Source organism: Daphnia pulicaria, chromosome 3, assembly GCF_021234035.1.
Source record: "Daphnia pulicaria isolate SC F1-1A chromosome 3, SC_F0-13Bv2, whole genome shotgun sequence".
NCBI classification, from domain to species: domain Eukaryota; kingdom Metazoa; phylum Arthropoda; class Branchiopoda; order Diplostraca; family Daphniidae; genus Daphnia; species Daphnia pulicaria.
This window is the reverse complement of record NC_060915.1, coordinates 3,726,184-3,751,677: the sequence shown is the minus strand read 5'-3', so window position 1 is coordinate 3,751,677 and position 25,494 is coordinate 3,726,184. Positions and strand designations below refer to the sequence as shown.

The 25,494-nt window shown below is 38.0% G+C and overlaps 50 pseudogenes; all 50 read left to right on the top strand.

Annotated features, from left to right (window-relative positions):
• The first annotated feature begins 172 nt into the window (after nt 1-172).
• On the top strand, nt 173-291 carry LOC124333830 (annotated as a pseudogene).
• Nucleotides 292-704: 413 nt separating this feature from the next.
• LOC124333829 lies at nt 705-823 on the top strand (annotated as a pseudogene).
• Nucleotides 824-1,236: 413 nt separating this feature from the next.
• LOC124334889 lies at nt 1,237-1,355 on the top strand (annotated as a pseudogene).
• A 413-nt stretch (nt 1,356-1,768) lies between these two features.
• On the top strand, nt 1,769-1,887 carry LOC124329858 (annotated as a pseudogene).
• A 413-nt stretch (nt 1,888-2,300) lies between these two features.
• LOC124333828 lies at nt 2,301-2,419 on the top strand (annotated as a pseudogene).
• Nucleotides 2,420-2,832: 413 nt separating this feature from the next.
• LOC124335139 lies at nt 2,833-2,951 on the top strand (annotated as a pseudogene).
• Nucleotides 2,952-3,362: 411 nt separating this feature from the next.
• LOC124330017 lies at nt 3,363-3,481 on the top strand (annotated as a pseudogene).
• Nucleotides 3,482-3,893: 412 nt separating this feature from the next.
• LOC124333827 lies at nt 3,894-4,012 on the top strand (annotated as a pseudogene).
• A 413-nt stretch (nt 4,013-4,425) lies between these two features.
• LOC124335137 lies at nt 4,426-4,544 on the top strand (annotated as a pseudogene).
• A 411-nt stretch (nt 4,545-4,955) lies between these two features.
• LOC124330016 lies at nt 4,956-5,074 on the top strand (annotated as a pseudogene).
• A 283-nt stretch (nt 5,075-5,357) lies between these two features.
• LOC124332433 lies at nt 5,358-5,476 on the top strand (annotated as a pseudogene).
• A 413-nt stretch (nt 5,477-5,889) lies between these two features.
• Nucleotides 5,890-6,008, top strand: LOC124332432 (annotated as a pseudogene).
• Nucleotides 6,009-6,291: 283 nt separating this feature from the next.
• On the top strand, nt 6,292-6,410 carry LOC124332431 (annotated as a pseudogene).
• A 283-nt stretch (nt 6,411-6,693) lies between these two features.
• On the top strand, nt 6,694-6,812 carry LOC124333826 (annotated as a pseudogene).
• Nucleotides 6,813-7,225: 413 nt separating this feature from the next.
• On the top strand, nt 7,226-7,344 carry LOC124332430 (annotated as a pseudogene).
• Nucleotides 7,345-7,627: 283 nt separating this feature from the next.
• Nucleotides 7,628-7,746, top strand: LOC124332429 (annotated as a pseudogene).
• Nucleotides 7,747-8,159: 413 nt separating this feature from the next.
• On the top strand, nt 8,160-8,278 carry LOC124332427 (annotated as a pseudogene).
• A 283-nt stretch (nt 8,279-8,561) lies between these two features.
• On the top strand, nt 8,562-8,680 carry LOC124333825 (annotated as a pseudogene).
• Nucleotides 8,681-9,093: 413 nt separating this feature from the next.
• On the top strand, nt 9,094-9,212 carry LOC124329730 (annotated as a pseudogene).
• Nucleotides 9,213-9,625: 413 nt separating this feature from the next.
• LOC124332426 lies at nt 9,626-9,744 on the top strand (annotated as a pseudogene).
• Nucleotides 9,745-10,136: 392 nt separating this feature from the next.
• On the top strand, nt 10,137-10,255 carry LOC124332424 (annotated as a pseudogene).
• A 392-nt stretch (nt 10,256-10,647) lies between these two features.
• On the top strand, nt 10,648-10,766 carry LOC124332423 (annotated as a pseudogene).
• Nucleotides 10,767-11,179: 413 nt separating this feature from the next.
• On the top strand, nt 11,180-11,298 carry LOC124332422 (annotated as a pseudogene).
• A 392-nt stretch (nt 11,299-11,690) lies between these two features.
• LOC124332421 lies at nt 11,691-11,809 on the top strand (annotated as a pseudogene).
• Nucleotides 11,810-12,222: 413 nt separating this feature from the next.
• On the top strand, nt 12,223-12,341 carry LOC124332420 (annotated as a pseudogene).
• Nucleotides 12,342-12,733: 392 nt separating this feature from the next.
• Nucleotides 12,734-12,852, top strand: LOC124332419 (annotated as a pseudogene).
• Nucleotides 12,853-13,265: 413 nt separating this feature from the next.
• LOC124332418 lies at nt 13,266-13,384 on the top strand (annotated as a pseudogene).
• Nucleotides 13,385-13,776: 392 nt separating this feature from the next.
• LOC124332417 lies at nt 13,777-13,895 on the top strand (annotated as a pseudogene).
• Nucleotides 13,896-14,308: 413 nt separating this feature from the next.
• Nucleotides 14,309-14,427, top strand: LOC124335160 (annotated as a pseudogene).
• A 413-nt stretch (nt 14,428-14,840) lies between these two features.
• LOC124332416 lies at nt 14,841-14,959 on the top strand (annotated as a pseudogene).
• A 392-nt stretch (nt 14,960-15,351) lies between these two features.
• LOC124332415 lies at nt 15,352-15,470 on the top strand (annotated as a pseudogene).
• A 543-nt stretch (nt 15,471-16,013) lies between these two features.
• LOC124335159 lies at nt 16,014-16,132 on the top strand (annotated as a pseudogene).
• Nucleotides 16,133-16,545: 413 nt separating this feature from the next.
• On the top strand, nt 16,546-16,664 carry LOC124332413 (annotated as a pseudogene).
• Nucleotides 16,665-17,056: 392 nt separating this feature from the next.
• LOC124332411 lies at nt 17,057-17,175 on the top strand (annotated as a pseudogene).
• Nucleotides 17,176-17,588: 413 nt separating this feature from the next.
• LOC124332410 lies at nt 17,589-17,707 on the top strand (annotated as a pseudogene).
• Nucleotides 17,708-18,120: 413 nt separating this feature from the next.
• On the top strand, nt 18,121-18,239 carry LOC124332409 (annotated as a pseudogene).
• A 392-nt stretch (nt 18,240-18,631) lies between these two features.
• Nucleotides 18,632-18,750, top strand: LOC124332408 (annotated as a pseudogene).
• A 413-nt stretch (nt 18,751-19,163) lies between these two features.
• On the top strand, nt 19,164-19,282 carry LOC124335157 (annotated as a pseudogene).
• Nucleotides 19,283-19,695: 413 nt separating this feature from the next.
• LOC124332406 lies at nt 19,696-19,814 on the top strand (annotated as a pseudogene).
• Nucleotides 19,815-20,206: 392 nt separating this feature from the next.
• Nucleotides 20,207-20,325, top strand: LOC124332405 (annotated as a pseudogene).
• Nucleotides 20,326-20,738: 413 nt separating this feature from the next.
• On the top strand, nt 20,739-20,857 carry LOC124332404 (annotated as a pseudogene).
• A 413-nt stretch (nt 20,858-21,270) lies between these two features.
• LOC124332403 lies at nt 21,271-21,389 on the top strand (annotated as a pseudogene).
• Nucleotides 21,390-21,781: 392 nt separating this feature from the next.
• On the top strand, nt 21,782-21,900 carry LOC124332402 (annotated as a pseudogene).
• A 391-nt stretch (nt 21,901-22,291) lies between these two features.
• On the top strand, nt 22,292-22,410 carry LOC124333823 (annotated as a pseudogene).
• Nucleotides 22,411-22,823: 413 nt separating this feature from the next.
• On the top strand, nt 22,824-22,942 carry LOC124333822 (annotated as a pseudogene).
• A 413-nt stretch (nt 22,943-23,355) lies between these two features.
• LOC124333821 lies at nt 23,356-23,474 on the top strand (annotated as a pseudogene).
• A 413-nt stretch (nt 23,475-23,887) lies between these two features.
• Nucleotides 23,888-24,006, top strand: LOC124333882 (annotated as a pseudogene).
• A 282-nt stretch (nt 24,007-24,288) lies between these two features.
• LOC124332400 lies at nt 24,289-24,407 on the top strand (annotated as a pseudogene).
• A 392-nt stretch (nt 24,408-24,799) lies between these two features.
• LOC124332399 lies at nt 24,800-24,918 on the top strand (annotated as a pseudogene).
• A 413-nt stretch (nt 24,919-25,331) lies between these two features.
• LOC124332398 lies at nt 25,332-25,450 on the top strand (annotated as a pseudogene).
• Nucleotides 25,451-25,494: the final 44 nt, after the last annotated feature.

The window sequence follows — 25,494 nt, the reverse complement described above, 5'->3', positions numbered from 1 at the left end:
TCATCTATAGGAATGATTCTGGATGAATTTCATTGCGAATTTTTAAAAGTTGATCGCGCTTTTTATTCGCGATGGTTACCAGTCCAAATTCAATGAACAAACATTTCTGTCACTTTGAAGTGATTTTCTATTCATCCATTGGGACTGGGAGGGTAAATTTTCATTTTTGAATGTCAACGGCCATATCACGTAGAACGCACCTGGTCTCGTCAGCTCCCAGAAGTTAAGTTACGTCGAGTCCCGTTAGTACTTGGAAGGGTTACCGCTTGGGAATACGGGATGTCGTTGGCGACGGATAGTTTGTTTTCAATAACAAATTTCTTGACATTTTTTTTCAATCACGATGGTTACCAGTCCAATTTCGTAGATGAAACATTTCAATGCCTTAGAGATAGGTTCAATTCATCTATAAGAATGATTCTGGATCAATTCCATTGAGAGTTTGTCAAATTTTATCGCGTCTTTTAATCGCGATGGTTACCAGTCCAAATTCGTAGATCAAAAATTTCAATGACATAGGGATAGGTTCAATTCATCTATAGGAATGATTCTGGATGAATTTCATTGCGAGTTTTTCAAAGTTGATCGCGCTTTTTATTCGCGATGGTTACCAGTCCAAATTCAATGAACAAACATTTCTGTCACTTTGAAGTGATTTTCTATTCATCCATTGGGACTGGGAGGGTAAATTTTCATTTTTGAATGTCAACGGCCATATCACGTAGAACGCACCTGGTCTCGTCAGCTCCCAGAAGTTAAGTTACGTCGAGTCCCGTTAGTACTTGGAAGGGTTACCGCTTGGGAATACGGGATGTCGTTGGCGACGGATAGTTTGTTTTCAATAACAAATTTCTTGACATTTTTTTTCAATCACGATGGTTACCAGTCCAATTTCGTAGATGAAACATTTCAATGCCTTAGAGATAGGTTCAATTCATCTATAAGAATGATTCTGGATCAATTCCATTGAGAGTTTGTCAAATTTTATCGCGTTTTTTAATCGCGATGGTTACCAGTCCAAATTCGTAGATCAAAAATTTCAATGACATAGGGATAGGTTCAATTCATCTATAGGAATGATTCTGGATGAATTTCATTGCGAATTTTTAAAAGTTGATCGCGCTTTTTATTCGCGATGGTTACCAGTCCAAATTCAATGAACAAACATTTCTGTCACTTTGAAGTGATTTTCTATTCATCCATTGGGACTGGGATGGTAAATTTTCATTTTTGAATGTCAACGGCCATATCACGTAGAACGCACCTGGTCTCGTCAGCTTCCAGAAGTTAAGTTACGTCGAGTCCCGTTAGTACTTGGAAGGGTGACCGCTTGGGAATACGGGATGTCGTTGGCGACGGATAGTTTGTTTTCAATAACAAATTTCTTGACATTTTTTTTCAATCACGATGGTTACCAGTCCAATTTCGTAGATGAAACATTTCAATGCCTTAGAGATAGGTTCAATTCATCTATAAGAATGATTCTGGATCAATTCCATTGAGAGTTTGTCAAATTTTATCGCGTTTTTTAATCGCGATGGTTACCAGTCCAAATTCGTAGATCAAAAATTTCAATGACATAGGGATAGGTTCAATTCATCTATAGGAATGATTCTGGATGAATTTCATTGCGAATTTTTCAAAGTTGATCGCGCTTTTTATTCGCGATGGTTACCAGTCCAAATTCAATGAACAAACATTTCTGTCACTTTGAAGTGATTTTCTATTCATCCATTGGGACTGGGAGGGTAAATTTTCATTTTTGAATGTCAAAGGCCATATCACGTAGAACGCACCTGGTCTCGTCAGCTCCCAGAAGTTAAGTTACGTCGAGTCCCGTTAGTACTTGGAAGGGTTACCGCTTGGGAATACGGGATGTCGTTGGCGACGGATAGTTTGTTTTCAATAACAAATTTCTTGACATTTTTTTTCAATCACGATGGTTACCAGTCCAATTTCGTAGATGAAACATTTCAATGCCTTAGAGATAGGTTCAATTCATCTATAAGAATGATTCTGGATCAATTCCATTGAGAGTTTGTCAAATTTTATCGCGTTTTTTAATCGCGATGGTTACCAGTCCAAATTCGTAGATCAAAAAATTCAATGACATAGGGATAGGTTCAATTCATCTATAGGAATGATTCTGGATGAATTTCATTGCGAGTTTTTCAAAGTTGATCGCGCTTTTTATTCGCGATGGTTACCAGTCCAAATTCAATGAACAAACATTTCTGTCACTTTGAAGTGATTTTCTATTCATCCATTGGGACTGGGAGGGTAAATTTTCATTTTTGAATGTCAACGGCCATATCACGTAGAACGCACCTGGTCTCGTCAGCTCCCAGAAGTTAAGTTACGTCGAGTCCCGTTAGTACTTGGAAGGGTTACCGCTTGGGAATACGGGATGTCGTTGGCGACGGATAGTTTGTTTTCAATAACAAATTTCTTGACATTTTTTTTCAATCACGATGGTTACCAGTCCAATTTCGTAGATGAAACATTTCAATGCCTTAGAGATAGGTTCAATTCATCTATAAGAATGATTCTGGATCAATTCCATTGAGAGTTTGTCAAATTTTATCGCGTTTTTTAATCGCGATGGTTACCAGTCCAAATTCGTAGATCAAAAATTTCAATGACATAGGGATAGGTTCAATTCATCTATAGGAATGATTCTGGATGAATTTCATTGCGAATTTTTCAAAGTTGATCGCGCTTTTTATTCGCGATGGTTACCAGTCCAAATTCAATAAACAAACATTTCTGTCAGTTTGAAGTGATTTTCTATTCATCCATTGGGACTGGGAGGGTAAATTTTCATTTTTGAATGTCAACGGCCATATCACGTAGAACGCACCTGATCTCGTCAGCTCCCAGAAGTTAAGTTACGTCGAGTCCCGTTAGTACTTGGAAGGGTGACCGCTTGGGAATACGGGATGTCGTTGGCGATGGATAGTTTGTTTTCAATAACAAATTTCTTGAAATTTTTTTCAATCACGATGGTTACCAGTCCAATTTCGTAGATGAAACATTTCAATGCCTTAGAGATAGGTTCAATTCATCTATAAGAATGATTCTGGATCAATTCCATTGAGAGTTTGTCAAAATTATCGCGTTTTTTAATCGCAATGGTTACCAGTCCAAATTCGTAGATCAAAAATTTCAATGACATAGGGATAGGTTCAATTCATCTATAGGAATGATTCTGGATGAATTTCATTGCGAGTTTTTCAAAGTTGATCGCGCTTTTCATTCGCGATGGTTACCAGTCCAAATTCAATGAACAAACATTTCTGTCACTTTGAAGTGATTTTCTATTCATCCATTGGGACTGGGAGGGTAAATTTTCATTTTTGAATGTCAACGGCCATATCACGTAGAACGCACCTGGTCTCGTCAGCTCCAAGAAGTTAAGTTACGTCGAGTCCCGTTAGTACTTGGAAGGGTTACCGCTTGGGAATACGGGATGTCGTTGGCGACGGATAGTTTGTTTTCAATAACAAATTTCTTGACATTTTTTTTCAATCACGATGGTTACCAGTCCAATTTCGTAGATGAAACATTTCAATGCCTTAGAGATAGGTTCAATTCATCTATAAGAATGATTCTGGATCAATTCCATTGAGAGTTTGTCAAAATTATCGCGTTTTTTAATCGCAATGGTTACCAGTCCAAATTCGTAGATCAAAAATTTCAATGACATAGGGATAGGTTCAATTCATCTATAGGAATGATTCTGGATGAATTTCATTGCGAGTTTTTCAAAGTTGATCGCGCTTTTCATTCGCGATGGTTACCAGTCCAAATTCAATGAACAAACATTTCTGTCACTTTGAAGTGATTTTCTATTCATCCATTGGGACTGGGAGGGTAAATTTTCATTTTTGAATGTCAACGGCCATATCACGTAGAACGCACCTGGTCTCGTCAGCTCCCAGAAGTTAAGTTACGTCGAGTCCCGTTAGTACTTGGAAGGGTTACCGCTTGGGAATACGGGATGTCGTTGGCGACGGATAGTTTGTTTTCAATAACAAATGTCTTGACATTTTTTTTCAATCACAATGGTTACCAGTCCAATTTCGTAGATGAAACATTTCAATGCCTTAGAGATAGGTTCAATTCATCTATAAGAATGATTCTGGATCAATTCCATTGAGAGTTTGTCAAATTTTATCGCGTTTTTTAATCGCGATGGTTACCAGTCCAAATTCGTAGATCAAAAATTTCAATGACATAGGGATAGGTTCAATTCATCTATAGGAATGATTCTGGATGAATTTCATTGCGAATTTTTCAAAGTTGATCGCGCTTTTTATTCGCGATGGTTACCAGTCCAAATTCAATAAACAAACATTTCTGTCAGTTTGAAGTGATTTTCTATTCATCCATTGGGACTGGGAGGGTAAATTTTCATTTTTGAATGTCAACGGCCATATCACGTAGAACGCACCTGATCTCGTCAGCTCCCAGAAGTTAAGTTACGTCGAGTCCCGTTAGTACTTGGAAGGGTGACCGCTTGGGAATACGGGATGTCGTTGGCGATGGATAGTTTGTTTTCAATAACAAATTTCTTGAAATTTTTTTCAATCACGATGGTTACCAGTCCAATTTCGTAGATGAAACATTTCAATGCCTTAGAGATAGGTTCAATTCATCTATAAGAATGATTCTGGATCAATTCCATTGAGAGTTTGTCAAAATTATCGCGTTTTTTAATCGCAATGGTTACCAGTCCAAATTCGTAGATCAAAAATTTCAATGACATAGGGATAGGTTCAATTCATCTATAGGAATGATTCTGGATGAATTTCATTGCGAGTTTTTCAAAGTTGATCGCGCTTTTCATTCGCGATGGTTACCAGTCCAAATTCAATGAACAAACATTTCTGTCACTTTGAAGTGATTTTCTATTCATCCATTGGGACTGGGAGGGTAAATTTTCATTTTTGAATGTCAACGGCCATATCACGTAGAACGCACCTGGTCTCGTCAGCTCCAAGAAGTTAAGTTACGTCGAGTCCCGTTAGTACTTGGAAGGGTTACCGCTTGGGAATACGGGATGTCGTTGGCGATGGATAGTTTGTTTTCAATAACAAATTTCTTGACATTTTTTTTCAATCACGATGGTTACCAGTCCAATTTCGTAGATCAAAAATTTCAATGACATAGGGATAGGTTCAATTCATCTATAGGAATGATTCTGGATGAATTTCATTGCGAGTTTTTCAAAGTTGATCGCGCTTTTTATTCGCGATGGTTACCAGTCCAAATTCAATGAACAAACATTTCTGTCACTTTGAAGTGATTTTCTATTCATCCATTGGGACTGGGAGGGTAAATTTTCATTTTTGAATGTCAACGGCCATATCACGTAGAACGCACCTGGTCTCGTCAGCTCCCAGAAGTTAAGTTACGTCGAGTCCCGTTAGTACTTGGAAGGGTGACCGCTTGGGAATACGGGATGTCGTTGGCGATGGATAGTTTGTTTTCAATAACAAATTTCTTGACATTTTTTTTCAATCACGATGGTTACCAGTCCAATTTCGTAGATGAAACATTTCAATGCCTTAGAGATAGGTTCAATTCATCTATAAGAATGATTCTGGATCAATTCCATTGAGAGTTTGTCAAATTTTATCGCGTTATTTAATCGCGATGGTTAACAGTCCAAATTCGTAGATCAAACATTTCAATGACATAGGGATAGGTTCAATTCATCTATAGGAATGATTCTGGATGAATTTCATTGCGAGTTTTTCAAAGTTGATCGCGCTTTTTATTCGCGATGGTTACCAGTCCAAATTCAATGAACAAACATTTCTGTCACTTTGAAGTGATTTTCTATTCATCCATTGGGACTGGGAGGGTAAATTTTCATTTTTGAATGTCAACGGCCATATCACGTAGAACGCACCTGGTCTCGTCAGCTCCCAGAAGTTAAGTTACGTCGAGTCCCGTTAGTACTTGGAAGGGTGACCGCTTGGGAATACGGGATGTCGTTGGCGATGGATAGTTTGTTTTCAATAACAAATTTCTTGACATTTTTTTTCAATCACGATGGTTACCAGTCCAATTTCGTAGATCAAAAATTTCAATGACATAGGGATAGGTTCAATTCATCTATAGGAATGATTCTGGATGAATTTCATTGCGAGTTTTTCAAAGTTGATCGCGCTTTTTATTCGCGATGGTTACCAGTCCAAATTCAATGAACAAACATTTCTGTCACTTTGAAGTGATTTTCTATTCATCCATTGGGACTGGGAGGGTAAATTTTCATTTTTGAATGTCAACGGCCATATCACGTAGAACGCACCTGGTCTCGTCAGCTCCCAGAAGTTAAGTTACGTCGAGTCCCGTTAGTACTTGGAAGGGTGACCGCTTGGGAATACGGGATGTCGTTGGCGATGGATAGTTTGTTTTCAATAACAAATTTCTTGACATTTTTTTTCAATCACGATGGTTACCAGTCCAATTTCGTAGATCAAAAATTTCAATGACATAGGGATAGGTTCAATTCATCTATAGGAATGATTCTGGATGAATTTCATTGCGAGTTTTTCAAAGTTGATCGCGCTTTTTATTCGCGATGGTTACCAGTCCAAATTCAATGAACAAACATTTCTGTCACTTTGAAGTGATTTTCTATTCATCCATTGGGACTGGGAGGGTAAATTTTCATTTTTGAATGTCAACGGCCATATCACGTAGAACGCACCTGGTCTCGTCAGCTCCCAGAAGTTAAGTTACGTCGAGTCCCGTTAGTACTTGGAAGGGTTACCGCTTGGGAATACGGGATGTCGTTGGCGACGGATAGTTTGTTTTCAATAACAAATTTCTTGACATTTTTTTTCAATCACGATGGTTACCAGTCCAATTTCGTAGATGAAACATTTCAATGCCTTAGAGATAGGTTCAATTCATCTATAAGAATGATTCTGGATCAATTCCATTGAGAGTTTGTCAAATTTTATCGCGTTTTTTAATCGCGATGGTTACCAGTCCAAATTCGTAGATCAAAAATTTCAATGACATAGGGATAGGTTCAATTCATCTATAGGAATGATTCTGGATGAATTTCATTGCGAATTTTTCAAAGTTGATCGCGCTTTTTATTCGCGATGGTTACCAGTCCAAATTCAATGAACAAACATTTCTGTCACTTTGAAGTGATTTTCTATTCATCCATTGGGACTGGGAGGGTAAATTTTCATTTTTGAATGTCAACGGCCATATCACGTAGAACGCACCTGGTCTCGTCAGCTCCCAGAAGTTAAGTTACGTCGAGTCCCGTTAGTACTTGGAAGGGTGACCGCTTGGGAATACGGGATGTCGTTGGCGTTGGATAGTTTGTTTTCAATAACAAATTTCTTGACATTTTTTTTCAATCACGATGGTTACCAGTCCAATTTCGTAGATCAAAAATTTCAATGACATAGGGATAGGTTCAATTCATCTATAGGAATGATTCTGGATGAATTTCATTGCGAGTTTTTCAAAGTTGATCGCGCTTTTTATTCGCGATGGTTACCAGTCCAAATTCAATGAACAAACATTTCTGTCACTTTGAAGTGATTTTCTATTCATCCATTGGGACTGGGAGGGTAAATTTTCATTTTTGAATGTCAACGGCCATATCACGTAGAACGCACCTGGTCTCGTCAGCTCCCAGAAGTTAAGTTACGTCGAGTCCCGTTAGTACTTGGAAGGGTGACCGCTTGGGAATACGGGATGTCGTTGGCGATGGATAGTTTGTTTTCAATAACAAATTTCTTGACATTTTTTTTCAATCACGATGGTTACCAGTCCAATTTCGTAGATGAAACATTTCAATGCCTTAGAGATAGGTTCAATTCATCTATAAGAATGATTCTGGATCAATTCCATTGAGAGTTTGTCAAATTTTATCGCGTTATTTAATCGCGATGGTTAACAGTCCAAATTCGTAGATCAAACATTTCAATGACATAGGGATAGGTTCAATTCATCTATAGGAATGATTCTGGATGAATTTCATTGCGAGTTTTTCAAAGTTGATCGCGCTTTTTATTCGCGATGGTTACCAGTCCAAATTCAATGAACAAACATTTCTGTCACTTTGAAGTGATTTTCTATTCATCCATTGGGACTGGGAGGGTAAATTTTCATTTTTGAATGTCAACGGCCATATCACGTAGAACGCACCTGGTCTCGTCAGCTCCCAGAAGTTAAGTTACGTCGAGTCCCGTTAGTACTTGGAAGGGTGACCGCTTGGGAATACGGGATGTCGTTGGCGATGGATAGTTTGTTTTCAATAACAAATTTCTTGAAATTTTTTTTCAATAACGATGGTTACCAGTCCAATTTCGTAGATCAAAAATTTCAATGACATAGGGATAGGTTCAATTCATCTATAGGAATGATTCTGGATGAATTTCATTGCGAGTTTTTCAAAGTTTATCGCGCTTTTTATTCGCGATGGTTACCAGTCCAAATTCAATGAACAAACATTTCTGTCACTTTGAAGTGATTTTCTATTCATCCATTGGGACTGGGAGGGTAAATTTTCATTTTTGAATGTCAACGGCCATATCACGTAGAACGCACCTGGTCTCGTCAGCTCCCAGAAGTTAAGTTACGTCGAGTCCCGTTAGTACTTGGAAGGGTTACCGCTTGGGAATACGGGATGTCGTTGGCGACGGATAGTTTGTTTTCAATAACAAATTTCTTGACATTTTTTTTCAATCACGATGGTTACCAGTCCAATTTCGTAGATGAAACATTTCAATGCCTTAGAGATAGGTTCAATTCATCTATAAGAATGATTCTGGATCAATTCCATTGAGAGTTTGTCAAATTTTATCGCGTTTTTTAATCGCGATGGTTACCAGTCCAAATTCGTAGATCAAAAATTTCAATGACATAGGGATAGGTTCAATTCATCTATAGGAATGATTCTGGATGAATTTCATTGCGAGTTTTTCAAAGTTGATCGCGCTTTTTATTCGTGATGGTTACCAGTCCAAATTCAATGAACAAACATTTCTGTCACTTTGAAGTGATTTTCTATTCATCCATTGGGACTGGGAGGGTAAATTTTCATTTTTGAATGTCAACGGCCATATCACGTAGAACGCACCTGATCTCGTCAGCTCCCAGAAGTTAAGTTACGTCGAGTCCCGTTAGTACTTGGAAGGGTTACCGCTTGGGAATACGGGATGTCGTTGGCGACGGATAGTTTGTTTTCAATAACAAATTTCAGGACATTTTTTTTCAATCACGATGGTTACCAGTCCAATTTCGTAGATGAAACATTTCAATGCCTTAGAGATAGGTTCAATTCATCTATAAGAATGATTCTGGATCAATTCCATTGAGAGTTTGTCAAATTTTATCGCGTTTTTTAATCGCGATGGTTACCAGTCCAAATTCGTAGATCAAAAATTTCAATGACATAGGGATAGGTTCAATTCATCTATAGGAATGATTCTGGATGAATTTCATTGCGAGTTTTTCAAAGTTGATCGCGCTTTTTATTCGCGATGGTTACCAGTCCAAATTCAATGAACAAACATTTCTGTCACTTTGAAGTGATTTTCTATTCATCCATTGGGACTGGGAGGGTAAATTTTCATTTTTGAATGTCAACGGCCATATCACGTAGAACGCACCTGGTCTCGTCAGCTCCCAGAAGTTAAGTTACGTCGAGTCCCGTTAGTACTTGGAAGGGTGACCGCTTGGGAATACGGGATGTCGTTGGCGATGGATAGTTTGTTTTCAATAACAAATTTCTTGACATTTTTTTTCAATCACGATGGTTACCAGTCCAATTTCGTAGATGAAACATTTCAATGCCTTAGAGATAGGTTCAATTCATCTGTAAGAATGATGTTTTTCAAATTTTATCGCGTTTTTTAATCGCGATGGTTACCAGTCCAAATTCGTACATCAAAAATTTCAATGACATAGGGATAGGTTCAATTCATCTATAGGAATGATTCTGGATGAATTTCATTGCGAGTTTTTCAAAGTTGATCGCGCTTTTTATTCGCGATGGTTACCAGTCCAAATTCAATGAACAAACATTTCTGTCACTTTGAAGTGATTTTCTATTCATCCATTGGGACTGGGAGGGTAAATTTTCATTTTTGAATGTCAACGGCCATATCACGTAGAACGCACCTGGTCTCGTCAGCTCCCAGAAGTTAAGTTACGTCGAGTCCCGTTAGTACTTGGAAGGGTGACCGCTTGGGAATACGGGATGTCGTTGGCGATGGATAGTTTGTTTTCAATAACAAATTTCTTGACATTTTTTTTCAATCACGATGGTTACCAGTCCAATTTCGTAGATGAAACATTTCAATGCCTTAGAGATAGGTTCAATTCATCTGTAAGAATGATGTTTTTCAAATTTTATCGCGTTTTTTAATCGCGATGGTTACCAGTCCAAATTCGTAGATCAAAAATTTCAATGACATAGGGATAGGTTCAATTCATCTATAGGAATGATTCTGGATGAATTTCATTGCGAGTTTTTCAAAGTTGATCGCGCTTTTTATTCGCGATGGTTACCAGTCCAAATTCAATGAACAAACATTTCTGTCACTTTGAAGTGATTTTCTATTCATCCATTGGGACTGGGAGGGTAAATTTTCATTTTTGAATGTCAACGGCCATATCACGTAGAACGCACCTGGTCTCGTCAGCTCCCAGAAGTTAAGTTACGTCGAGTCCCGTTAGTACTTGGAAGGGTGACCGCTTGGGAATACGGGATGTCGTTGGCGATGGATAGTTTGTTTTCAATAACAAATTTCTTGACATTTTTTTTCAATCACGATGGTTACCAGTCCAATTTCGTAGATGAAACATTTCAATGCCTTAGAGATAGGTTCAATTCATCTATAAGAATGATTCTGGATCAATTCCATTGAGAGTTTGTCAAATTTTATCGCGTTTTTTAATCGCGATGGTTACCAGTCCAAATTCGTACATCAAAAATTTCAATGACATAGGGATAGGTTCAATTCATCTATAGGAATGATTCTGGATGAATTTCATTGCGAGTTTTTCAAAGTTGATCGCGCTTTTTATTCGCGATGGTTACCAGTCCAAATTCAATGAACAAACATTTCTGTCACTTTGAAGTGATTTTCTATTCATCCATTGGGACTGGGAGGGTAAATTTTCATTTTTGAATGTCAACGGCCATATCACGTAGAACGCACCTGGTCTCGTCAGCTCCCAGAAGTTAAGTTACGTCGAGTCCCGTTAGTACTTGGAAGGGTGACCGCTTGGGAATACGGGATGTCGTTGGCGATGGATAGTTTGTTTTCAATAACAAATTTCTTGACATTTTTTTTCAATCACGATGGTTACCAGTCCAATTTCGTAGATGAAACATTTCAATGCCTTAGAGATAGGTTCAATTCATCTGTAAGAATGATGTTTTTCAAATTTTATCGCGTTTTTTAATCGCGATGGTTACCAGTCCAAATTCGTACATCAAAAATTTCAATGACATAGGGATAGGTTCAATTCATCTATAGGAATGATTCTGGATGAATTTCATTGCGAGTTTTTCAAAGTTGATCGCGCTTTTTATTCGCGATGGTTACCAGTCCAAATTCAATGAACAAACATTTCTGTCACTTTGAAGTGATTTTCTATTCATCCATTGGGACTGGGAGGGTAAATTTTCATTTTTGAATGTCAACGGCCATATCACGTAGAACGCACCTGGTCTCGTCAGCTCCCAGAAGTTAAGTTACGTCGAGTCCCGTTAGTACTTGGAAGGGTGACCGCTTGGGAATACGGGATGTCGTTGGCGATGGATAGTTTGTTTTCAATAACAAATTTCTTGACATTTTTTTTCAATCACGATGGTTACCAGTCCAATTTCGTAGATGAAACATTTCAATGCCTTAGAGATAGGTTCAATTCATCTATAAGAATGATTCTGGATCAATTCCATTGAGAGTTTGTCAAATTTTATCGCGTTTTTTAATCGCGATGGTTACCAGTCCAAATTCGTAGATCAAAAATTTCAATGACATAGGGATAGGTTCAATTCATCTATAGGAATGATTCTGGATGAATTTCATTGCGAGTTTTTCAAAGTTGATCGCGCTTTTTATTCGCGATGGTTACCAGTCCAAATTCAATGAACAAACATTTCTGTCACTTTGAAGTGATTTTCTATTCATCCATTGGGACTGGGAGGGTAAATTTTCATTTTTGAATGTCAACGGCCATATCACGTAGAACGCACCTGGTCTCGTCAGCTCCCAGAAGTTAAGTTACGTCGAGTCCCGTTAGTACTTGGAAGGGTGACCGCTTGGGAATACGGGATGTCGTTGGCGATGGATAGTTTGTTTTCAATAACAAATTTCTTGACATTTTTTTTCAATCACGATGGTTACCAGTCCAATTTCGTAGATGAAACATTTCAATGCCTTAGAGATAGGTTCAATTCATCTGTAAGAATGATGTTTTTCAAATTTTATCGCGTTTTTTAATCGCGATGGTTACCAGTCCAAATTCGTACATCAAAAATTTCAATGACATAGGGATAGGTTCAATTCATCTATAGGAATGATTCTGGATGAATTTCATTGCGAGTTTTTCAAAGTTGATCGCGCTTTTTATTCGCGATGGTTACCAGTCCAAATTCAATGAACAAACATTTCTGTCACTTTGAAGTGATTTTCTATTCATCCATTGGGACTGGGAGGGTAAATTTTCATTTTTGAATGTCAACGGCCATATCACGTAGAACGCACCTGGTCTCGTCAGCTCCCAGAAGTTAAGTTACGTCGAGTCCCGTTAGTACTTGGAAGGGTGACCGCTTGGGAATACGGGATGTCGTTGGCGATGGATAGTTTGTTTTCAATAACAAATTTCTTGACATATTTTTTCAATCACGATGGTTACCAGTCCAATTTCGTAGATGAAACATTTCAATGCCTTAGAGATAGGTTCAATTCATCTATAAGAATGATTCTGGATCAATTCCATTGAGAGTTTGTCAAATTTTATCGCGTTTTTTAATCGCGATGGTTACCAGTCCAAATTCGTAGATCAAAAATTTCAATGACATAGGGATAGGTTCAATTCATCTATAGGAATGATTCTGGATGAATTTCATTGCGAGTTTTTCAAAGTTGATCGCGCTTTTTATTCGCGATGGTTACCAGTCCAAATTCAATGAACAAACATTTCTGTCACTTTGAAGTGATTTTCTATTCATCCATTGGGACTGGGAGGGTAAATTTTCATTTTTGAATGTCAACGGCCATATCACGTAGAACGCACCTGGTCTCGTCAGCTCCCAGAAGTTAAGTTACGTCGAGTCCCGTTAGTACTTGGAAGGGTGACCGCTTGGGAATACGGGATGTCGTTGGCGATGGATAGTTTGTTTTCAATAACAAATTTCTTGACATTTTTTTTCAATCACGATGGTTACCAGTCCAATTTCGTAGATGAAACATTTCAATGCCTTAGAGATAGGTTCAATTCATCTGTAAGAATGATGTTTTTCAAATTTTATCGCGTTTTTTAATCGCGATGGTTACCAGTCCAAATTCGTACATCAAAAATTTCAATGACATAGGGATAGGTTCAATTCATCTATAGGAATGATTCTGGATGAATTTCATTGCGAGTTTTTCAAAGTTGATCGCGCCTTTTATTCGCGATGGTTACCAGTCCAAATTCAATGAACAAACATTTCTGTCACTTTGAAGTGATTTTCTATTCATCCATTGGGACTGGGAGGGTAAATTTTCATTTTTGAATGTCAACGGCCATATCACGTAGAACGCACCTGGTCTCGTCAGCTCCCAGAAGTTAAGTTACGTCGAGTCCCGTTAGTACTTGGAAGGGTGACCGCTTGGGAATACGGGATGTCGTTGGCGATGGATAGTTTGTTTTCAATAACAAATTTCTTGACATTTTTTTTCAATCACGATGGTTACCAGTCCAATTTCGTAGATGAAACATTTCAATGCCTTAGAGATAGGTTCAATTCATCTATAAGAATGATTCTGGATCAATTCCATTGAGAGTTTGTCAAATTTTATCGCGTTTTTTAATCGCGATGGTTACCAGTCCAAATTCGTAGATCAAAAATTTCAATGACATAGGGATAGGTTCAATTCATCTATAGGAATGATTCTGGATGAATTTCATTGCGAGTTTTTCAAAGTTGATCGCGCTTTTTATTCGCGATGGTTACCAGTCCAAATTCAATGAACAAACATTTCTGTCACTTTGAAGTGATTTTCTATTCATCCATTGGGACTGGGAGGGTAAATTTTCATTTTTGAATGTCAACGGCCATATCACGTAGAACGCACCTGGTCTCGTCAGCTCCCAGAAATTAAGTTACGTCGAGTCCCGTTAGTACTTGGAAGGGTGACCGCTTGGGAATACGGGATGTCGTTGGCGATGGATAGTTTGTTTTCAATAACAAATTTCTTGACATTTTTTTTCAATCACGATGGTTACCAGTCCAATTTCGTAGATGAAACATTTCAATGCCTTAGAGATAGGTTCAATTCATCTATAAGAATGATTCTGGATCAATTCCATTGAGAGTTTGTCAAATTTTATCGCGTTTTTTAATCGCGATGGTAACCAGTCCAAATTCGTACATCAAAAATTTCAATGACATAGGGATAGGTTCAATTCATCTATAGGAATGATTCTGGATGAATTTCATTGCGAGTTTTTCAAAGTTGATCGCGCTTTTTATTCGCGATGGTTACCAGTCCAAATTCAATGAACAAACATTTCTGTCACTTTGAAGTGATTTTCTATTCATCCATTGGGACTGGGAGGGTAAATTTTCATTTTTGAATGTCAACGGCCATATCACGTAGAACGCACCTGGTCTCGTCAGCTCCCAGAAGTTAAGTTACGTCGAGTCCCGTTAGTACTTGGAAGGGTGACCGCTTGGGAATACGGGATGTCGTTGGCGATGGATAGTTTGTTTTCAATAACAAATTTCTTGACATTTTTTTTCAATCACGATGGTTACCAGTCCAATTTCGTAGATGAAACATTTCAATGCCTTAGAGATAGGTTCAATTCATCTGTAAGAATGATGTTTTTCAAATTTTATCGCGTTTTTTAATCGCGATGGTTACCAGTCCAAATTCGTACATCAAAAATTTCAATGACATAGGGATAGGTTCAATTCATCTATAGGAATGATTCTGGATGAATTTCATTGCGAGTTTTTCAAAGTTGATCGCGCTTTTTATTCGCGATGGTTACCAGTCCAAATTCAATGAACAAACATTTCTGTCACTTTGAAGTGATTTTCTATTCATCCATTGGGACTGGGAGGGTAAATTTTCATTTTTGAATGTCAACGGCCATATCACGTAGAACGCACCTGGTCTCGTCAGCTCCCAGAAGTTAAGTTACGTCGAGTCCCGTTAGTACTTGGAAGGGTGACCGCTTGGGAATACGGGATGTCGTTGGCGATGGATAGTTTGTTTTCAATAACAAATTTCTTGACATTTTTTTTCAATCACGATGGTTACCAGTCCAATTTCGTAGATGAAACATTTCAATGCCTTAGAGATAGGTTCAATTCATCTATAAGAATGATTCTGGATCAATTCCATTGAGAGTTTGTCAAATTTTATCGCGTTTTTTAATCGCGATGGTTACCAGTCCAAATTCGTACATCAAAAATTTCAATGACATAGGGATAGGTTCAATTCATCTATAGGAATGATTCTGGATGAATTTCATTGCGAGTTTTTCAAATTTTATCGCGTTTTTTAATCGCGATGGTAACCAGTCCAAATTCGTAGATCAAAAATTTCAATGACATAGGGATAGGTTCAATTCATCTATAGGAATGATTCTGGATGAATTTCATTGCGAGTTTTTCAAAGTTGATCGCGCTTTTTATTCGCGATGGTTACCAGTCCAAATTCAATGAACAAACATTTCTGTCACTTTGAAGTGATTTTCTATTCATCCATTGGGACTGGGAGGGTAAATTTTCATTTTTGAATGTCAACGGCCATATCACGTAGAACGCACCTGGTCTCGTCAGCTCCCAGAAATTAAGTTACGTCGAGTCCCGTTAGTACTTGGAAGGGTGACCGCTTGGGAATACGGGATGTCGTTGGCGATGGATAGTTTGTTTTCAATAACAAATTTCTTGACATTTTTTTTCAATCACGATGGTTACCAGTCCAATTTCGTAGATGAAACATTTCAATGCCTTAGAGATAGGTTCAATTCATCTATAAGAATGATTCTGGATCAATTCCATTGAGAGTTTGTCAAATTTTATCGCGTTTTTTAATCGCGATGGTAACCAGTCCAAATTCGTACATCAAAAATTTCAATGACATAGGGATAGGTTCAATTCATCTATAGGAATGATTCTGGATGAATTTCATTGCGAGTTTTTCAAAGTTGATCGCGCTTTTTATTCGCGATGGTTACCAGTCCAAATTCAATGAACAAACATTTCTGTCACTTTGAAGTGATTTTCTATTCATCCATTGGGACTGGGAGGGTAAATTTTCATTTTTGAATGTCAACGGCCATATCACGTAGAACGCACCTGGTCTCGTCAGCTCCCAGAAGTTAAGTTACGTCGAGTCCCGTTAGTACTTGGAAGGGTGACCGCTTGGGAATACGGGATGTCGTTGGCGATGGATAGTTTGTTTTCAATAACAAATTTCTTGACATTTTTTTTCAATCACGATGGTTACCAGTCCAATTTCGTAGATGAAACATTTCAATGCCTTAGAGATAGGTTCAATTCATCTGTAAGAATGATGTTTTTCAAATTTTATCGCGTTTTTTAATCGCGATGGTTACCAGTCCAAATTCGTACATCAAAAATTTCAATGACATAGGGATAGGTTCAATTCATCTATAGGAATGATTCTGGATGAATTTCATTGCGAGTTTTTCAAAGTTGATCGCGCTTTTTATTCGCGATGGTTACCAGTCCAAATTCAATGAACAAACATTTCTGTCACTTTGAAGTGATTTTCTATTCATCCATTGGGACTGGGAGGGTAAATTTTCATTTTTGAATGTCAACGGCCATATCACGTAGAACGCACCTGGTCTCGTCAGCTCCCAGAAGTTAAGTTACGTCGAGTCCCGTTAGTACTTGGAAGGGTGACCGCTTGGGAATACGGGATGTCGTTGGCGATGGATAGTTTGTTTTCAATAACAAATTTCTTGACATTTTTTTTCAATCACGATGGTTACCAGTCCAATTTCGTAGATGAAACATTTCAATGCCTTAGAGATAGGTTCAATTCATCTATAAGAATGATTCTGGATCAATTCCATTGAGAGTTTGTCAAATTTTATCGCGTTTTTTAATCGCGATGGTAACCAGTCCAAATTCGTAGATCAAAAATTTCAATGACATAGGGATAGGTTCAATTCATCTATAGGAATGATTCTGGATGAATTTCATTGCGAGTTTTTCAAAGTTGATCGCGCTTTTTATTCGCGATGGTTACCAGTCCAAATTCAATGAACAAACATTTCTGTCACTTTGAAGTGATTTTCTATTCATCCATTGGGACTGGGAGGGTAAATTTTCATTTTTGAATGTCAACGGCCATATCACGTAGAACGCACCTGGTCTCGTCAGCTCCCAGAAGTTAAGTTACGTCGAGTCCCGTTAGTACTTGGAAGGGTGACCGCTTGGGAATACGGGATGTCGTTGGCGATGGATAGTTTGTTTTCAATAACAAATTTCTTGACATTTTTTTTCAATCACGATGGTTACCAGTCCAATTTCGTAGATGAAACATTTCAATGCCTTAGAGATAGGTTCAATTCATCTATAAGAATGATTCTGGATCAATTCCATTGAGAGTTTGTCAAATTTTATCGCGTTTTTTAATCGCGATGGTTACCAGTCCAAATTCGTAGATCAAAAATTTCAATGACATAGGGATAGGTTCAATTCATCTATAGGAATGATTCTGGATGAATTTCATTGCGAGTTTTTCAAAGTTGATCGCGCTTTTTATTCGCGATGGTTACCAGTCCAAATTCAATGAACAAACATTTCTGTCACTTTGAAGTGATTTTCTATTCATCCATTGGGACTGGGAGGGTAAATTTTCATTTTTGAATGTCAACGGCCATATCACGTAGAACGCACCTGGTCTCGTCAGCTCCCAGAAGTTAAGTTACGTCGAGTCCCGTTAGTACTTGGAAGGGTGACCGCTTGGGAATACGGGATGTCGTTGGCGATGGATAGTTTGTTTTCAATAACAAATTTCTTGACATTTTTTTTCAATCACGATGGTTACCAGTCCAATTTCGTAGATGAAACATTTCAATGCCTTAGAGATAGGTTCAATTCATCTGTAAGAATGATGTTTTTCAAATTTTATCGCGTTTTTTAATCGCGATGGTTACCAGTCCAAATTCGTACATCAAAAATTTCAATGACATAGGGATAGGTTCAATTCATCTATAGGAATGATTCTGGATGAATTTCATTGCGAGTTTTTCAAAGTTGATCGCGCTTTTTATTCGCGATGGTTACCAGTCCAAATTCAATGAACAAACATTTCTGTCACTTTGAAGTGATTTTCTATTCATCCATTGGGACTGGGAGGGTAAATTTTCATTTTTGAATGTCAACGGCCATATCACGTAGAACGCACCTGGTCTCGTCAGCTCCCAGAAGTTAAGTTACGTCGAGTCCCGTTAGTACTTGGAAGGGTGACCGCTTGGGAATACGGGATGTCGTTGGCGATGGATAGTTTGTTTTCAATAACAAATTTCTTGACATTTTTTTTCAATCACGATGGTTACCAGTCCAATTTCGTAGATGAAACATTTCAATGCCTTAGAGATAGGTTCAATTCATCTATAAGAATGATTCTGGATCAATTCCATTGAGAGTTTGTCAAATTTTATCGCGTTTTTTAATCGCGATGGTAACCAGTCCAAATTCGTAGATCAAAAATTTCAATGACATAGGGATAGGTTCAATTCATCTATAGGAATGATTCTGGATGAATTTCATTGCGAGTTTTTCAAAGTTGATCGCGCTTTTTATTCGCGATGGTTACCAGTCCAAATTCAATGAACAAACATTTCTGTCACTTTGAAGTGATTTTCTATTCATCCATTGGGACTGGGAGGGTAAATTTTCATTTTTGAATGTCAACGGCCATATCACGTAGAACGCACCTGGTCTCGTCAGCTCCCAGAAATTAAGTTACGTCGAGTCCCGTTAGTACTTGGAAGGGTGACCGCTTGGGAATACGGGATGTCGTTGGCGATGGATAGTTTGTTTTCAATAACAAATTTCTTGACATTTTTTTTCAATCACGATGGTTACCAGTCCAATTTCGTAGATGAAACATTTCAATGCCTTAGAGATAGGTTCAATTCATCTATAAGAATGATTCTGGATCAATTCCATTGAGAGTTTGTCAAATTTTATCGCGTTTTTTAATCGCGATGGTAACCAGTCCAAATTCGTACATCAAAAATTTCAATGACATAGGGATAGGTTCAATTCATCTATAGGAATGATTCTGGATGAATTTCATTGCGAGTTTTTCAAAGTTGATCGCGCTTTTTATTCGCGATGGTTACCAGTCCAAATTCAATGAACAAACATTTCTGTCACTTTGAAGTGATTTTCTATTCATCCATTGGGACTGGGAGGGTAAATTTTCATTTTTGAATGTCAACGGCCATATCACGTAGAACGCACCTGGTCTCGTCAGCTCCCAGAAGTTAAGTTACGTCGAGTCCCGTTAGTACTTGGAAGGGTGACCGCTTGGGAATACGGGATGTCGTTGGCGATGGATAGTTTGTTTTCAATAACAAATTTCTTGACATTTTTTTTCAATCACGATGGTTACCAGTCCAATTTCGTAGATGAAACATTTCAATGCCTTAGAGATAGGTTCAATTCATCTGTAAGAATGATGTTTTTCAAATTTTATCGCGTTTTTTAATCGCGATGGTTACCAGTCCAAATTCGTACATCAAAAATTTCAATGACATAGGGATAGGTTCAATTCATCTATAGGAATGATTCTGGATGAATTTCATTGCGAGTTTTTCAAAGTTGATCGCGCTTTTTATTCGCGATGGTTACCAGTCCAAATTCAATGAACAAACATTTCTGTCACTTTGAAGTGATTTTCTATTCATCCATTGGGACTGGGAGGGTAAATTTTCATTTTTGAATGTCAACGGCCATATCACGTAGAACGCACCTGGTCTCGTCAGCTCCCAGAAGTTAAGTTACGTCGAGTCCCGTTAGTACTTGGAAGGGTGACCGCTTGGGAATACGGGATGTCGTTGGCGATGGATAGTTTGTTTTCAATAACAAATTTCTTGACATTTTTTTTCAATCACGATGGTTACCAGTCCAATTTCGTAGATGAAACATTTCAATGCCTTAGAGATAGGTTCAATTCATCTATAAGAATGATTCTGGATCAATTCCATTGAGAGTTTGTCAAATTTTATCGCGTTTTTTAATCGCGATGGTAACCAGTCCAAATTCGTAGATCAAAAATTTCAATGACATAGGGATAGGTTCAATTCATCTATAGGAATGATTCTGGATGAATTTCATTGCGAGTTTTTCAAAGTTGATCGCGCTTTTTATTCGCGATGGTTACCAGTCCAAATTCAATGAACAAACATTTCTGTCACTTTGAAGTGATTTTCTATTCATCCATTGGGACTGGGAGGGTAAATTTTCATTTTTGAATGTCAACGGCCATATCACGTAGAACGCACCTGGTCTCGTCAGCTCCCAGAAGTTAAGTTACGTCGAGTCCCGTTAGTACTTGGAAGGGTGACCGCTTGGGAATACGGGATGTCGTTGGCGATGGATAGTTTGTTTTCAATAACAAATTTCTTGACATTTTTTTTCAATCACGATGGTTACCAGTCCAATTTCGTAGATGAAACATTTCAATGCCTTAGAGATAGGTTCAATTCATCTATAAGAATGATTCTGGATCAATTCCATTGAGAGTTTGTCAAATTTTATCGCGTTTTTTAATCGCGATGGTTACCAGTCCAAATTCGTAGATCAAAAATTTCAATGACATAGGGATAGGTTCAATTCATCTATAGGAATGATTCTGGATGAATTTCATTGCGAGTTTTTCAAAGTTGATCGCGCTTTTTATTCGCGATGGTTACCAGTCCAAATTCAATGAACAAACATTTCTGTCACTTTGAAGTGATTTTCTATTCATCCATTGGGACTGGGAGGGTAAATTTTCATTTTTGAATGTCAACGGCCATATCACGTAGAACGCACCTGGTCTCGTCAGCTCCCAGAAGTTAAGTTACGTCGAGTCCCGTTAGTACTTGGAAGGGTGACCGCTTGGGAATACGGGATGTCGTTGGCGATGGATAGTTTGTTTTCAATAACAAATTTCTTGACATTTTTTTTCAATCACGATGGTTACCAGTCCAATTTCGTAGATGAAACATTTCAATGCCTTAGAGATAGGTTCAATTCATCTGTAAGAATGATGTTTTTCAAATTTTATCGCGTTTTTTAATCGCGATGGTTACCAGTCCAAATTCGTACATCAAAAATTTCAATGACATAGGGATAGGTTCAATTCATCTATAGGAATGATTCTGGATGAATTTCATTGCGAGTTTTTCAAAGTTGATCGCGCTTTTTATTCGCGATGGTTACCAGTCCAAATTCAATGAACAAACATTTCTGTCACTTTGAAGTGATTTTCTATTCATCCATTGGGACTGGGAGGGTAAATTTTCATTTTTGAATGTCAACGGCCATATCACGTAGAACGCACCTGGTCTCGTCAGCTCCCAGAAGTTAAGTTACGTCGAGTCCCGTTAGTACTTGGAAGGGTGACCGCTTGGGAATACGGGATGTCGTTGGCGATGGATAGTTTGTTTTCAATAACAAATTTCTTGACATTTTTTTCAATCACGATGGTTACCAGTCCAATTTCGTAGATGAAACATTTCAATGCCTTAGAGATAGGTTCAATTCATCTGTAAGAATGATGTTTTTCAAATTTTATCGCGTTTTTTAATCGCGATGGTTACCAGTCCAAATTCGTACATCAAAAATTTCAATGACATAGGGATAGGTTCAATTCATCTATAGGAATGATTCTGGATGAATTTCATTGCGAGTTTTTCAAAGTTGATCGCGCTTTTTATTCGCGATGGTTACCAGTCCAAATTCAATGAACAAACATTTCTGTCACTTTGAAGTGATTTTCTATTCATCCATTGGGACTGGGAGGGTAAATTTTCATTTTTGAATGTCAACGGCCATATCACGTAGAACGCACCTGGTCTCGTCAGCTCCCAGAAGTTAAGTTACGTCGAGTCCCGTTAGTACTTGGAAGGGTTACCGCTTGGGAATACGGGATGTCGTTGGCGACGGATAGTTTGTTTTCAATAACAAATTTCTTGACATTTTTTTTCAATCACGATGGTTACCAGTCCAATTTCGTAGATGAAACATTTCAATGCCTTAGAGATAGGTTCAATTCATCTATAAGAATGATTCTGGATCAATTCCATTGAGAGTTTGTCAAATTTTATCGCGTTTTTTAATCGCGATGATTACCAGTCCAAATTCGTACATCAAAAATTTCAATGACATAGGGATAGGTTCAATTCATCTATAGGAATGATTCTGGATGAATTTCATTGCGAGTTTTTCAAAGTTGATCGCGCTTTTTATTCGCGATGGTTACCAGTCCAAATTCAATGAACAAACATTTCTGTCACTTTGTAGTGATTTTCTATTCATCCATTGGGACTGGGAGGGTAAATTTTCATTTTTGAATGTCAACGGCCATATCACGTAGAACGCACCTGGTCTCGTCAGCTCCCAGAAGTTAAGTTACGTCGAGTCCCGTTAGTACTTGGAAGGGTTACCGCTTGGGAATACGGGATGTCGTTGGCGACGGATAGTTTGTTTTCAATAACAAATTTCTTGACATTTTTTTTCAATCACGATGGTTACCAGTCCAATTTCGTAGATGAAACATTTCAATGCCTTAGAGATAGGTTCAATTCATCTATAAGAATGATTCTGGATCAATTCCATTGAGAGTTTGTCAAATTTTATCGCGTTTTTTAATCGCGATGATTACCAGTCCAAATTCGTACATCAAAAATTTCAATGACATAGGGATAGGTTCAATTCATCTATAGGAATGATTCTGGATGAATTTCATTGCGAGTTTTTCAAAGTTGATCGCGCTTTTTATTCGCGATGGTTACCAGTCCAAATTCAATGAACAAACATTTCTGTCACTTTGAAGTGATTTTCTATTCATCCATTGGGACTGGGAGGGTAAATTTTCATTTTTGAATGTCAACGGCCATATCACGTAGAACGCACCTGGTCTCGTCAGCTCCCAGAAGTTAAGTTACGTCGAGTCCCGTTAGTACTTGGAAGGGTTACCGCTTGGGAATACGGGATGTCGTTGGCGACGGATAGTTTGTTTTCAATAACAAATTTCTTGACATTTTTTTTCAATCACGATGGTTACCAGTCCAATTTCGTAGATGAAACATTTCAATGCCTTAGAGATAGGTTCAATTCATCTATAAGAATGATTCTGGATCAATTCCATTGAGAGTTTGTCAAATTTTATCGCGTTTTTTAATCGCGATGGTTACCAGTCCAAATTCGTACATCAAAAATTTCAATGACATAGGGATAGGTTCAATTCATCTATAGGAATGATTCTGGATGAATTTCATTGCGAGTTTTTCAAAGTTGATCGCGCTTTTTATTCGCGATGGTTACCAGTCCAAATTCAATGAACAAACATTTCTGTCACTTTGAAGTGATTTTCTATTCATCCATTGGGACTGGGAGGGTAAATTTTCATTTTTGAATGTCAACGGCCATATCACGTAGAACGCACTTGGTCTCGTCAGCTCCCAGAAGTTAAGTTACGTCGAGTCCCGTTAGTACTTGGAAGGGTGACCGCTTGGGAATACGGGATGTCGTTGGCGATGGATAGTTTGTTTTCAATAACAAATTTCTTGACATTTTTTTCAATCACGATGGTTACCAGTCCAATTTCGTAGATGAAACATTTCAATGACATAGGGATAGGTTCAATTCATCTATAGGAATGATTCTGGATGAATTTCATTGCGAGTTTTTCAAAGTTGATCGCGCTTTTTATTCGCGATGGTTACCAGTCCAAATTCAATGAACAAACATTTCTGTCACTTTGAAGTGATTTTCTATTCATCCATTGGGACTGGGAGGGTAAATTTTCATTTTTGAATGTCAACGGCCATATCACGTAGAACGCACCTGGTCTCGTCAGCTCCCAGAAGTTAAGTTACGTCGAGTCCCGTTAGTACTTGGAAGGGTGACCGCTTGGGAATACGGGATGTCGTTGGCGATGGATAGTTTGTTTTCAATAACAAATTTCTTGACATTTTTTTTCAATCACGATGGTTACCAGTCCAATTTCGTAGATGAAACATTTCAATGCCTTAGAGATAGGTTCAATTCATCTGTAAGAATGATGTTTTTCAAATTTTATCGCGTTTTCTAATCGCGATGGTTACCAGTCCAAATTCGTACATCAAAAATTTCAATGACATAGGGATAGGTTCAATTCATCTATAGGAATGATTCTGGATGAATTTCATTGCGAGTTTTTCAAAGTTGATCGCGCTTTTTATTCGCGATGGTTACCAGTCCAAATTCAATGAACAAACATTTCTGTCACTTTGAAGTGATTTTCTATTCATCCATTGGGACTGGGAGGGTAAATTTTCATTTTTGAATGTCAACGGCCATATCACGTAGAACGCACCTGGTCTCGTCAGCTCCCAGAAGTTAAGTTACGTCGAGTCCCGTTAGTACTTGGAAGGGTGACCGCTTGGGAATACGGGATGTCGTTGGCGATGGATAGTTTGTTTTCAATAACAAATTTCTTGACATTTTTTTTCAATCACGATGGTTACCAGTCCAATTTCGTAGATGAAACATTTCAATGCCTTAGAGATAGGTTCAATTCATCTATAAGAATGATTCTGGATCAATTCCATTGAGAGTTTGTCAAATTTTATCGCGTTTTTTAATCGCGATGGTTACCAGTCCAAATTCGTAGATCAAAAATTTCAATGACATAGGGATAGGTTCAATTCATCTATAGGAATGATTCTGGATGAATTTCATTGCGAGTTTTTCAAAGTTGATCGCGCTTTTTATTCGCGATGGTTACCAGTCCAAATTCAATGAACAAACATTTCTGTCACTTTGAAGTGATTTTCTATTCATCCATTGGGACTGGGAGGGTAAATTTTCATTTTTGAATGTCAACGGCCATATCACGTAGAACGCACCTGGTCTCGTCAGCTCCCAGAAGTTAAGTTACGTCGAGTCCCGTTAGTACTTGGAAGGGTGACCGCTTGGGAATACGGGATGTCGTTGGCGATGGATAGTTTGTTTTCAATAACAAATTTCTTGACATTTTTTTT